Here is a 14,099-nt window from a genome sequence, read left to right on the forward strand (position 1 = left end):
TACAATTTGCAAAAATGTCACTGGCAATATTAAAAAGTAAAAACTTGAGAGGGAGATCTTAGATATTGAGAAACCTCTACAGAAAGATAAAGGAGTCAGGGAGAATTATTGTAATAGTCAGGGTAGAGAAAATAAATAGTTGAATTGGATGGCAGTGGAGAACAAGAAAAGGGGAGAGGATAAATAATCATACTGCATTACTGAGTTGAATAGGTGCAGCAACTCTGGACTGAAAAAGCTAAAATATTTAATATCTATGCTTTAAGAGAAAGTTTGTTGATCCCTGGTTTCAACTACATTTTGTAGAAGCAGGGGAGATAATGTTAGAGAGAAGTCTAACCTAGAAGCATTTTTATGTTTGAGGATGGGGCGTGACCACATTTATGAACATAAAAGGCGGGACATAGAAGATATTGGAAAGAATAGATCACCATGGGAGGAAAGTCTCAGAGAAGACAGAAGGGGGAGGGGTTAGCATTTATAGAAGTAAGGACCTTTTTCTGTATACAAGGTGGGGATAATTAAGGTTGGATTTGGATGGAAATACATTTATCATAGAAGAGGAAAGATCAAAGCACTCGTGAGCAGTGGCTTTTTTAATTCTATGAGGTAGGAATCAAAGCCATTTGCTGAGACTGAGAGGAGAATGAGAATGAGTTGCAGGGAAAGGTAAGGTCTTTGAAAAATCATTTTAAGGCATTGGCACAAAAGGGAGAAGTAGGTAAGTTACCTCACTTTCCTTGTCTGTCCCTGGGACCAAAGGAGCCTATAGACCAGTTAATAATGGCACTTACCAGCTCAGTTGTATGACAATTATTTATCTTTCCACATACCTAGAGGAATAATAATGGAAGAATCCTACTTTAGTGTTAATATAAGTATTAACTCCAAGTGCCTGACTTTGAGACAGATTTCAACTGGTTATTTAATTTTAGATATTGTACTACACTCTTTTGAAAGCATAAAGTTGTGTTTCTGTCTTTCACAGAACTCACAATGATAGGGGAGAGGAATGTATGGACAAGTAAGGAAGGTCAGAAACGCCTGAGGATTGTTATACTGTCAGAGTTAAAGTCTTTATGGGAAAAACAAAACAAAACAAAACAAACAAACAAACAGAAGAAATACATAACGCTTCACAGAGGTGGAGGTAAGCTTCAAATATTTGAAAAGCTTCAAATATTGGAAAAGGGAATATTTGTACCTGAGCAATGTGAAGTAATTTCGCTATGGTCTTTGATAAAGGAGCTTTGTGTTTGCTTTGTTTTTTAACTAAACATGTTATGCTCAGTGGAAAACAACCAGGAGTAGAAGGTATATAATCCTGGTTTCAGTTAAAGGCAGGGAGTTAGAACTTGTGCGTAATTATCATTTCTTTATAGAGGTCTAAATAAAAGTTTGCTGTTATTGATTCTAACAAGGATATAACTAGCAGCATAAAAATGACATATTTACCTATATCCCACAGATGACCTCATTTTTTATAAATGGAAGTAGAAGTAATTATCTCACATATATGACTCTAATTAATGATTTCACAACAAACTGAAAGCCCATATCAAATCAACAGGAGACTTTTACATAAAACTTTAATTTTTCAAATATAAATGTATGGTACCATACTGTTGGATGTACTTAAAATCTTAGTGAGCATCTATATCTTTCAATATTTATAGTCTAGATTATAAACTCTTAGATATCAATGACTCTTTTACATCTTTATAATTCAAATATTACCTTACATAGCAGTTTCAAAGCTAATCGTTGATTTCACGATGCCATCTTTTCTATTCTGATTTTTAGATTTTTTTCAATTGTAGAAAAAAGGCAAGGGGTGAGATGTATAAAGAGCTCTAATTTTAAATCCAAAACATCATGAGTTACCCAGCTATATTGCCATAACACACATCGAAATACAGAAAAATACCATCACTCCGGAAGGTTCTCATGCCCTTTGTCAATCAATGCACCTCCCAGAAGTAAGCACTATTTTGACTGCTATCATAATATCTTTAAAAGTCCACTTAGACAGAAAATATTTTTTTTACAATTAATTTGGTAAAAATCAAGTACTTGTATTAGCCAGTTACAAAGATAACAGAGGTTATTTCAATATAAATTTTCCAGCCTGACTTTCTACAATAACTAAGTTCACTAGATAATTACCACCAGCAGCAGCTCATTTTGTGTTATGCTGGGTGGACCAGAAATAAAAAGCCTCATTTAATGGTAGTCCTTCAAAAGCATTATTTGAGAGTCACGATCATGTTCTAATTATTATCGGATGTGCACTGAATCTCAAATAAATCATAGTCTTTGAAACCAAAGAAAGCCTACCTTTTATGCCTCTATGTGAATGAAGATAAAAATTCAATATTTATACATCGATAGCAACTACGAAACTTTGTTGAGATAATAACCTTACTCTTCTTCTCATGTAAAAGTAAAGCTTCTGTTAAAGAGTTGATTGAACAAAACTTATGAATAATGGCTTTCAATCAGTGTTGCAAACTAGCAATGCCATTCTAGTGTAACTTGTCATATTTTCCAGACTTTAAAACCAGAAAACAAAGTCTTTATGTGTACTGTGTGATATCGTATTACATCCACACGGAGCATACTCATCGATGGTGCTTTGTATGTAAAAGATGCAGCCCCCAATATTTTGAATGATAATTGGCAGATTTTTCATGGCATCTAATTCTAGATTGAGGAAGTTCAAAGAGAAAGGAATAAAATGAACTTAGTTGGGTATTAGTGAATTATACATAAGTAGTGGGCAAGGAGTTAAGATATTTCTGCTGGTGGAGTTGAATGGAAGATTCCTTCATTTAGGAAACATTTGTACAACCTCTATCTACTATGAAGGACTGTGCTATATATATTCTCTAAGGGAGATGAATGGAATGAAAATTCCTGCATCAATAATTATTCAACTGAGCAGGGAAGATAAGACATACAAATAAACAGGAACAAGTAAGTTTATCATACATAAAAGAACAGATATCAAATCACTGTTTGTTAAAAACTTTAAAGAAGATTGAAATAGCAAAGAATGTCCTGGTAGCACAGAAATGTCCTCATTTTATAACTCCCATGAGCTTTTATTGTAACCACCAATTCCACTGCTATCACCCCCTCTATTATTCCTAATATCACAACACTTTTGAACATATTTGTCATAATTTTCCAGCTAGACCCATCTCCTCTTGAGTGTCCTATGTACTATATAGCTTTACCCAGAATGCTGTTTCCCTCCTTGGAAAGCATTTGTTTTTCTCTTTGTATTATTTCCTTGAAGATTTAGCTCCAAAATTTTCTTCTCCAACTTCCCTAATTATGTGCACGGCATATATATAGTACTCAAGTGTAAATCTCATATCACATGGCTGTGACCTGTTTAAGATGCTTTTCTCCCTATGCGAAAGTGCCACGTGGAAAGACAATGTATCAGCGTTAGTATTCTTTAGTATCTAATACATAAGTAATTCAAAGTGTTTGCTGTATCAGTAAACAGTTGAATGGAGGGAGAAGCTTGGCATAGTGAAAGACTGGAATCAGAATATGAATTTTTAAATGTGAGTGTTTAATCTATCACTGCGAAGTTGCAATTCTGAGCAAATCTGAAGGTACGGAGACAGAAGTGAATAAAGAGTAGTAATCTGAGGAAAATGATGGACTTTAATTTACTAGCAAGTGATTCTACTTAATAAATAAGGAATTATAATACACTGCATTGTTGCTTAATGAAGAATAACAATGCACAACAATGTTTCCTATTATAATAAAACAAAGGGAATGACATAAGAATTGTGGGAGAGGTTGGAAGATGTCAGCAAGGCAAAGGAAGATAGAATTGTTGGATTTGGCTTTGAGAATGATAAAGTGACTTTGGAATGAGTGATTTCCATGGCTCAGAATGTAATCTGTTAAAGAGTGATTAAAAATTAAGGAAATAGAAATTCTAAATGTATTTTATGCTTTCAAAGAGGTTGGAGCAATGACAAGAGAAAAAAATAAGGTTTTCTATTTATTTATTTATTTACTTATTTATTTTTTAAATAAGGTTTTCAATGTTTAAAAGGTTTAAAAGGCATATTTAGTCAGGTTTTGCTTTCTTTTTGAATTTTATTTTCAATAGGACAAGTAATATAACCTCACAAAATCTAAGACATTTTAAAAGAGCCTTGCTGACATCCCTATTTTGCTTGTCCTAAATTTCAAAATAGCACAAATATGGTTTTTTCTATGCAATACTTATCATATGCAATCTTCTATTCATGCAATACTCAAGAAATAAAAGCAGTATATGCTGTCAGTTTTAATAAGTTATTTATAAATAACTGCATTCTTTGAGTGACTTTCCACTTCATTTAGGAAAAACTCTGTCACTTAGTGTGTTATGGCAATAGTTTATGTTTGATTGGTTTTGCTTTCTGTGCATTTTAAAATATGGTTTTCATGTCACTAGAAAGAAGTCCATAGCCTCAAGTCTGTGATGGGAAACACCCAAAGGAGACTGTAATATTATGCACATTTCCCCTCTAAGTGTTCAAAAATGAAATAAAATATCGACTAGCTTCTTAATTGGTTGATTACAGCAGGCACCCATAAACTATAGCCTATCGGCCAAATTGGATCTGCCATTTATTTTATAAAGTTTGATTAGAACATGGCCACACAGATTCATTTATGTATTATCCATGGATACTTTCACACTGTAAGCACACAGTTGAATTAGTAGTTGTGACAGAAATTGTGTGGCTTGAAAAACCTAAAACATGTGTTTATTATTTATATCAAAAGTATTCCAGCCCCTGTATTGGAGTTTCATATATCTATTTTAATTTCTAAAACAGATTTCAAATGTGTGCTTTCCCAGATTATATTCATTTGTATTTAGATGAATACCTTCTATGAGGCACATCCTTTACTAGATGCTGGAAATACAGCAGTCAACAAAACAAACAAAATGTCTGGTCCTCATAGATCTTACATTCCCGTTGTAATCAACTAGACAATCAACAACCAAAAAAATAATTAAAATCAACAAAATAATCAACAAAACAAATGGGAAAAGATTAAAATAGTGTGCCAGATTATCATATGTGTTATGGATAAAACAAATAAGAAAAAGGACTAAGAATTATCAAGAATTGGAGGATTTAATAAACATTGTTTAATTATTGACATATATATATATATCATACACTATATATTATTTATAGTGTCCTAAGATTTTTCTTAAATATTGTCTATCAGTACATCCAGTAAAATAACAACTCCCTAACTCAAATGCTTGTATCCTAAGTTTATTTTACTTAGTCCAGACACTTATTAAGATACTCCATTGATCTTCACTTTTAATTTATACATGCACTCAAAATTTACAAAATGGGGACAGATTGCGAAAAGAATTATGTATGCAAAGTTAATCCTTACAGAAGAGTTTAAAACATTAAACCAGTGCCTATAATTCTGTATCAATTCAGTGTTTAAACATAATATACAATTTCTGTGTAACATTGAGTGAGAAAGATACATTTAGTATGAAAGTGTTCATTCCAGTCTAGCAAATAGTAATAGCTCAGTAGTATCTCAACATATTTAGAGAGCAGGAGAGAAAAAAAAAGTCCAGTAATAATGCAAATAATTCTCCCAAAATATAAGTCTAGTAATAATGTAAATCATGCTCCTAAAATATAAGGATTTAGTCATTAATAAAAGGCATTTAGTCATTACTTTAGTTTATGAAATATTATAAACAATTTGAAACAGAAAACTATAAATAATTTTATTTTTATTGCATTGATAAAGCAAAAGGTAATTTATATATTTTGTTAGATTTTTTTTTAATGGACTACATAGATATTGCACAGCTAATTTAAGGTCCTTGTATGTGTGCCCAACAACATAAAAATGAAGTGGGAATAGTGGTTTATACTGGAACGCCTTGGATTTTCACAGCTTTCTGTGGTTTGTCAGTACAACAATCCTGTTCTGAGTTTTGATTAATTGTCTTATTCCTTGAATTATATTTTAGTTTCTCAACACTTCTATTTTAGGAGAAAAATCCCATTGAAATTTTCAAGAAAGCTTTAGAGTTAAATATTAGGATGCAAGAAAGACTATTGATCATAATTTCTCTGATATATGTGTGTGTATATATATGCATATATATATGTGTGTATATATATATGTGTATATATACATTTTTTTCTTTTATTAATTTTTGCAGTAATCTTTCATGGAAGGAAAAGTAACTAGTCTCGTAAAAATAGTAATTAGATGGCAACCCTCACGGAAATACCTTACAATATTAACATTTTCTGAACTCATGCTCTAGCAACCAATAAATAAGACCTGACCTAAAGACTTTTTAAATGAAAATGAAATTTTAATTAAAGTATAAGCTAATATATTCAATATTATTCCAGCCATAAGAATGTATTTACCATTACTGTAAGTGTCTTGCATTTTTACATATTATTTTCTCCAAAGGTGTGCCATGAAAAAGGCTCTGCTGGGGAAAAATAAAACAAAAAAACATTGCATTAAATTATACACTTTCTCTAATGTTATGTAAAAAATAATATAATGGAGGCACTTTTAAAAAAATGTGTATTTTCGGGGTAGCTGGTTAGTCAGTTGGTTAGAGTGTGGCGCTAATAACACCAAGGTTGCTGGTTTGATCACTGCATGGGCCACTGTGAGCTGTGCTGTCCTTAAAATATCTGTCTATCTATATACATATATTTTTTTTCAGTTACAGTAGATATTAAATATTATTTTATATTAATTTCAGATGTACAACATAGTGGTTAGACATTTGTATAACTTACACAATTTCCCCCCTGATTAGTCTAGTACCCACCAGTCACTATACATAGTTGTTGAAACACTATTATCATATTCCCTATACTGTACATCATGTAAAATACATGATTATTTTATAATTGTCAATTTTTATTTCTTAATCCTTTCACCTTTTCTACCCAACTCCCCACTCCCCCTCCTCTCTGGCAACCATCAGGTTGTTCTCTGTATCTGTGAGTCTGTTTCTGTTTTGTTTGTTCATTTATTTTGTTCTTTAGATTCCACATATAAGTGAGATCAAATAGTGTTTGTCTTTCTCAGTCTGACTTATGTCACTTAGCAAAACACCCTCTGGGTCCATCCATGTTGTCACAAATTTTAAGGTTTCACTATTTTTTATGGCTGAGTAATATTCCATTTTATATGTGTACCACATCTTCTTTATCCAATTCTCTGTTGAGGGCACTTGAGTTGATTAAATGGAGCCACTTTTCAACGGAGTCAGAGCTGCCGTCCCAGAGGACTGGACTTGTACATCTTACTCCTAAAAACTTTGGAATGTTAACACTAGGCAAAATAACCATTGGACTGGGCCTGAGGCAGCTTTGCATTTCAAATAACTGTTTGTTATGTCTACCAGACTGAAAATTACTGTGCTTATGGAAATTCCTTCGTTAGTTTATTAACACACATAGAAATTCTTCTCTTTTATTCATATAAGTATTCCCTTTCCCTTTCTCATAAATATTCCTTGTTTTCAAATACTGATCTGAACACTATTTGGGTTTCTGCCTGAATCAGTGCTTCCCAAATACCTATTATTTTTGGATTTCAAATAAACACTTGTTGCCTCTCACTTTAGCCTTTTATTTTTAGGCTAACAGTAACAAATCTAATTTTCACCTCTCAACCATTTGCTTATTATTTCCTGTGTTCTTTACTTACATATTGTTAAAGACGTTAACTGTTTGCAGGTCCTTAAAAGTACCATTCATTAATAAGTGACAAGGAAGTGAAGTCGCCTATACGTCACAAAAATGAGAATCAGGCCCTATGGTTAGTATAATTTGCATTGCTTACACAAATAGTAATATTTGACATGATTAAAAAATGCAGAACTTTTCCCAAATACCTGTGTGCTTGTTCTCTAGTCAAAGCAATAAAAAATGAGTGAGTCCCTGGGCTAAATAGTTTAACATGAAAATATTGAGCAAAAAGATAAATAAGATACTGCTTCATGAGGAATTACAGGAAGTATCCCAAAATTTCAAGACTGATATTGTCATTAGCAGTGAGATATATATTTACAATAACCCTAAAGGTATCTAACAAAATGCAAACACATAAGCTGGAGGGCAAATAACAAAAATGTGACGCATAAAAAAAAAATCTCCTCTATTAAGAAGGCTTTATGTGGTGCCATTAATGATCATATTTGTTTCTACACAGTGGCCTACATATTTTTAAAAAGCTAAACAATAATAAATTATCAAGTAAGAAACATCCAAACCTGTAAAGAATTTTAATGAGTTTATTTTAACCAAACTGACAGAAATTGCCAGGAAGCAAAATCTCAATGAATTGAGAAAATGCTCCAGAGAATGGCAGTTTTGTAGCTTATTTTATACACTAGAATCAAAGGAGGAGTCATTAGGAGGGTTACGTGAAATCCATTGGTGATAGATTGAGGGGATGGGAGAAAGCCAAGTGGGGAATTTCTGGGATTGGATAAAAAGTAGATAAAAAGCAGAACATCTTTTATATTGGTAAGTACATTATAGTTAATAATTATCGTTTAAAAACACCTAGAGATGGTATTTGGGGAACAAGATAACAGGGGTTCTGTGGGCCTGTGCTCTGGTGCAGTGGGCTGTGCCCCTGAGGGGTCTGGGAAAAGGGATTACTCTGACATTCCAAGGATGTGTTATATTAGATGCAAAAATAGAACAGAGAAGCTCACTTAAACCAAAGATTGACCTTTGTTGGAAAATCTACAGGCCCAGGATGTAACTACTTGCCAGGACCCATTTTTTTGTTAAGAATTTTAATGTTCAGATTGTTCTCTATGGTTAATTTTGGTCTATAAATTTGTGTGGCCTGCCATGCTGGCCTCCCCTGAGCTTGTCAGGTTTAGTATGTCCTCAAAATTGTAGGGATAAATAAGAAATTTATTTCTATTTATGCTGCCAATAGCCTTCATTGAGGGCAGTGTGGCAAGTATGCTCAAAATCCAAACGTTTGACACACATTGTTATAAAAGCACATGTTTAGAAAATAATGTTTAGAAGAGGTAAATTTCCCAAATTACTGCTACCAAATGCTATAACAGAGTTGAGACCCAGAAACAGAAATCATCTTAAAATCCAAGCATAACCCTATGCCAAAAAGGCCAACTTTGGGGTTGCATATTCTACCAATTCTAGTAGAAATGAGAATCCTTGAGTGACTTCAGCATATTAAAAAGTCTAGTATTTTTCATAATGTGGTTAATAGATTGATAATGTAAGGTGTTTGTTAAAAATTCAACTTTCTGGGCCATCTTCCAGTCTTACTAAGTCCAGATTTCTTAGCAGGAACTAAAAATCTGTATTTTTATTAAGCTCCTTGGGTGATACTCATGTACAACATAGTATAAGGCCTATAAGTCTACAAGAACAATATAAGTGTAAAAATAAGGATGTTCAAATTTACCAAAATAGTAATTATGCTTGTTTTAAAATAAAATTGTAGCAATTATGTGTACTACATGAATTCAGTTCATTTTTAACTCTCATCTTTTTGAGCACACTTATGGCCAAATTTTCTAGATGCTGAGTTTATAGAGACGAATAAAACACATTGTCTTTGATCAAATAACACAGAATTTCATGAATAAACAGACAAGTAAACCAAGAATATAAAATGTCATTAAGACTTTAGCAGATGCATGTCCTAGGTGATAATGGGAATACAGAGGATGGACTCATAATCAGCTCTGTTTAGCAGTTCAATATGCTTTTGAGTAATAATGTAAAAGTAAGAAAATTATTTCAAAATTATAGCCTTTTTAGCAAACCAAAAAAAAAAAAATCTACTAGCAGGAACTTTTAATTAAAGAAGTGAAAGAAATTCTTAGTGTTAAAACATTTTTTGATATTCACTTAACTTTATGATGATTGTAAGTTCTTACCAAGATATAATAGTCAATGACACGTGATTTTACATTTATTCTTGTAAAAGCACATAATCATTCTCTTCCACAGGTAATTGATTGGATATTTGGTAGGTTGGTTAGTTGGTTGTTTGGCTCGTGGTTGAGTAATGCTTGGTAGAGTCACTGAACTAATTTTACCTTATTAAAGCACCTAAGAGGAATACTCGCCATAGGAATAAATGCAGAAATCTTAAACATTACCAATCTAGTTTTATTTTGAGGGGTAAGAGAGCCATGTATCTTTCTACCATCTTTCTTGGGATGTCTTGCTTATAGGACTAGAGAATGGAGTGGTTGCCTGACCTGTTCTGATCCCTCGCATTCTGTGAGCCTTAGGTACAACTGGACTGAGAAGTTTCAGCATCATAAACAAAGGAAAGGACTAATCATTTCCTCTTTCCTCTAACAACTGGAAGCCCCTGCAGGTCTCTGGCTTTCCTGCTAGTTTTGAAGTGATAATAGTAGAATAGTCTCCTGGCAGATTCCTGAAAGTCTATAACTTTAGAGCTAGAAAGGACATTAGCCATGCCTCTCTTATTACATAAAAGGAAAGTGAGGAGCTTAAAGGCTAATTGACCCTGCACAAACTGGAAGGGTTGGTTAGTTGCAGCACCTAACCAACACTAAAGTACCTAGAGTCCTTGACTAAGCCTTCTCGTAAGCCATGTGATCTCCTTTGAAAAGGGCAGCATTTAAAGCTCTATCTAGGACAGTGTGGATTGTAGAGACCAACTTCCCCCTGATGACCCTTTCTCTCCCAGCCCTCGAACTCTCAGAGTCTGATCAAACTGTTACAGGAGTCCCAGTTTTTCTTGCCTACGCAGTGAAGCATCAAAGGTCAGCAAGCTGATTAATACGCAAGCAGGGCTTATCAGTGATAGGTTCTCAGGGAAGAGAGTGGGCCTAACTGTGGTGAGAGAGAGAGAAAGAGAGAGAACAAACACATGGGCAAGAGAGCTGGTGCAAAGAAAAAGGGCTAGAGAACTCTTGTCTTGAGGACTTATAGTTTGCTGGGTGGGGTGAGGGAGGTATATATTGATTTGGTGAAAAAAGTGGTTCATGCTCTTCCATGGGAGGGCATGACCTCCTAAGATGGGTGAAGGTCTGTTGATTCAGATCCTTATCTTGCTCCAGACCATCTCTGGTCATCTGTTGTAAAAACAGATACTTGGCTGGAGGCAGTTAACCAAAGCTAGTTATGAGCTTTTTCTGTAGGCACTATGGACCCCCCTCCCATCCTTCCTCCTCCTCCATTTTCTAACTTCTACTGAATGAAACCAAGCATTGTTGTTAGGTCTTACAGCAATTGAAGGAAAGAAAGACTTTCGTAGGAAAAAAAAAAAAAGAAAAGGATGCACAACTTGGACACATATCTTAGAGACAAGTGAGGCTTTATACGAGGTCTGATCATTAATATAGTGCATGAACTTGTTGCAACAATGTTGCTAACCTTTTTTGATACCAGAGGGATTATCCATTATGAATTTGTACCAACTGGACAAACAGTGAACCAAGTTTACTATTTAGAAGTGCTGAAAAGGCTGCATGAATAAGTTAGACAATCTGAACTTTTCGCCAACAATTCGTGGCTCTTGCATCATGACAATGCACCAGCTCACACAGCACAGTCTGTGAGGGAGTTTTTAGCCAGTAAACAAATAAGTGGATTGGAACACCCTCCTTACTGACCAGATATGGCCCCCAATTGCTTCTTTCTTTACCCGAAGATAAAGGAAATATTGAAAGGAAGAATTTTGATGACATTCAGGACATTAAGAGTAATAAAATGACAGCTCTGATGGCCATTCCAGAGAGTTCCAAAATTGCTTTGAAGAGTGGACTAGGCACTGGCACCAGTGCACAACTTCCCAAGGGGAGTACTTCGAAGGTGACCATAATGATATTCAGCAATGAGGTATGTAGCACTTTTTCTAGGATGAGTCCGCAATCGTAGTTGTCTGACCTCATACATACATGTACACACATATGTATTTGTTTGTGTATAATATACATGTACACTCATATGTATATGTGTGTATAATATTATATAATTATATATAATACATATATGTATATATGCTATATATATAGCATATATATATATGTACATTTTTCTGTCGTTATCACTTGCGTAATGAAACATCAGCTTATTAGTATTAAGCATTTTCTTTTGTGCCTGTGATTTATGGTGATAATAATCCATTCTATGACTAAAACAACCTGGCATGCCCTAATCCATTATTGTTTTCTTCATACTGGCCCACCATGTTAACTGGAGGTCATTATTTTTATCTCCTTTGTCAATTATGAGCTTATCATAGGATGTTCTGAACCAGTTCTCCCTAAGACCTAGGACGACATCATCTCAGCCATCTTTTTCTGCATTCCGAACTGTACACTTTATGTCAATGTCCTTTCATACAATTTGGATAATGCTTTATGCCAATTACAGCCACAGAAGGTTAACCTGACAATTTAGTCATGTTATAGCTGGTCTTACTTGTAATATGATTGATTAAATGCTTGAGTTGATTCAATCAGACATTGAAATTATGAAAAGGATGAAACCATTCACTTTCCATAAAATTGCGCTGTTTTTAAGACTTTAAAATTGACACACCTTGAAAATTGCCCTACATTATAGATTTTCTTCTGTACAGGTGCCAGTGGTAACTCTGTATGCTTAATTCTGAGGCAGAAAGTAGAGTAGGTGGAAAAGGATAGCATGCATTTGGCAATCATTTTGAATAATTTTACAGTTCATTAAGCCTCAGAATTTAAGCTCTTCTAAATAAGACAAATGTGTTCCCTTTTTTCCAATATATAAAGCATAATTGTTTCAAATTACTTTACTTGGCTATTTTATATATTTTTTAAAATTATGAAAGGTGAATGAGTTAACATTTTTGAATTTTGATTGTTAACTGTAATATACCTTTTTGTGGTATAAGGGTGTGTGTACACGTGTATTGAATGTGGGTATGGGATCATGTGTGCATCTTCCTATAGGGAAAATCTTTCCTGTCCGTAACTTCTCAAAATATTACTAATAAAATTAGGAAAATACTGTTCATAGAGTTGCTTTTAAAATGTATAAATTTGAGTAAAAACCTTGGAAAAAATTTCTTAAATAATTTTCTCTTGTAAAGGATTTTATCTTTATACATATACATTTGCTACAGGGCACATTTTAATGCAAATACTTGTGATCTACTCTAGGTAATTAAAAACTATATTTTCATTTAAAAATTAACTAGTATCTGTGCAAATAAAGTAACTATCTTTTCTTCCTCATCAGCTCAACATTTGAGGCTATAATGACCAGGTCACTTTAATTAAATTTTTAAAAAAAATCTTAATCTATTCCTTGCTCTGTCTGAAAATTCTCTTCCTCAGATAACCACAGGGCTTTTTTCCTAATCTTCAGTTTTCTGCTCAGTAAAGCCTTTCTATCAACCCAATTTAAACAAGAACATTTCACTCCTGAATCCTTTTCTGCTTTATTATTCTCCACATCAGTTACTGATATCTATATACCTCATTAATTTTGTAATTTATGTGCTTCTGGTCTATCTCTCTCCATTACAATGCAGAATCCAGGAAGTCAGGAAATATTGTCTTATTGATTTCCCCATGTACCTGCAGAGCCTGGATCAGTGCCTAGCACATAGTAGCTACTCAACAGATATTTACTAAAAGAATGGGGGGGGGGATCTATCTTATGTTTTATGTCTTATAAAATAACTTGATGTTTACTGATTAGTTATTTTTTGAGCACGTATTACATAATTTATTTTTTATATACTTGAATAGTGGTGAAGGAAAAATAAATTATTTCTATGATTTGATACAAAACTGAAAGATTAAGAACTCTATAAAATATATTTATCTTCTAAATTTCTTGTTACAGACATTTCAGTAGTAAGTGTCCTTCAGAGTGCTGTACGTTTTGGATAAAATTATGGCAGGATTTTCTTAAATTAATATAAAATGCAGAGCATCTTTTTTTTTAACCAGTCTAATCAGAGAGCATTACCTGAATTAACTGGTCATAAGTGGTGTACTTCTTATTCCTTTGAGAAATTTTTAA

This window comes from Rhinolophus ferrumequinum, chromosome 8 (genome assembly GCF_004115265.2).
Source record: "Rhinolophus ferrumequinum isolate MPI-CBG mRhiFer1 chromosome 8, mRhiFer1_v1.p, whole genome shotgun sequence".
NCBI lineage: Eukaryota > Metazoa > Chordata > Mammalia > Chiroptera > Rhinolophidae > Rhinolophus > Rhinolophus ferrumequinum.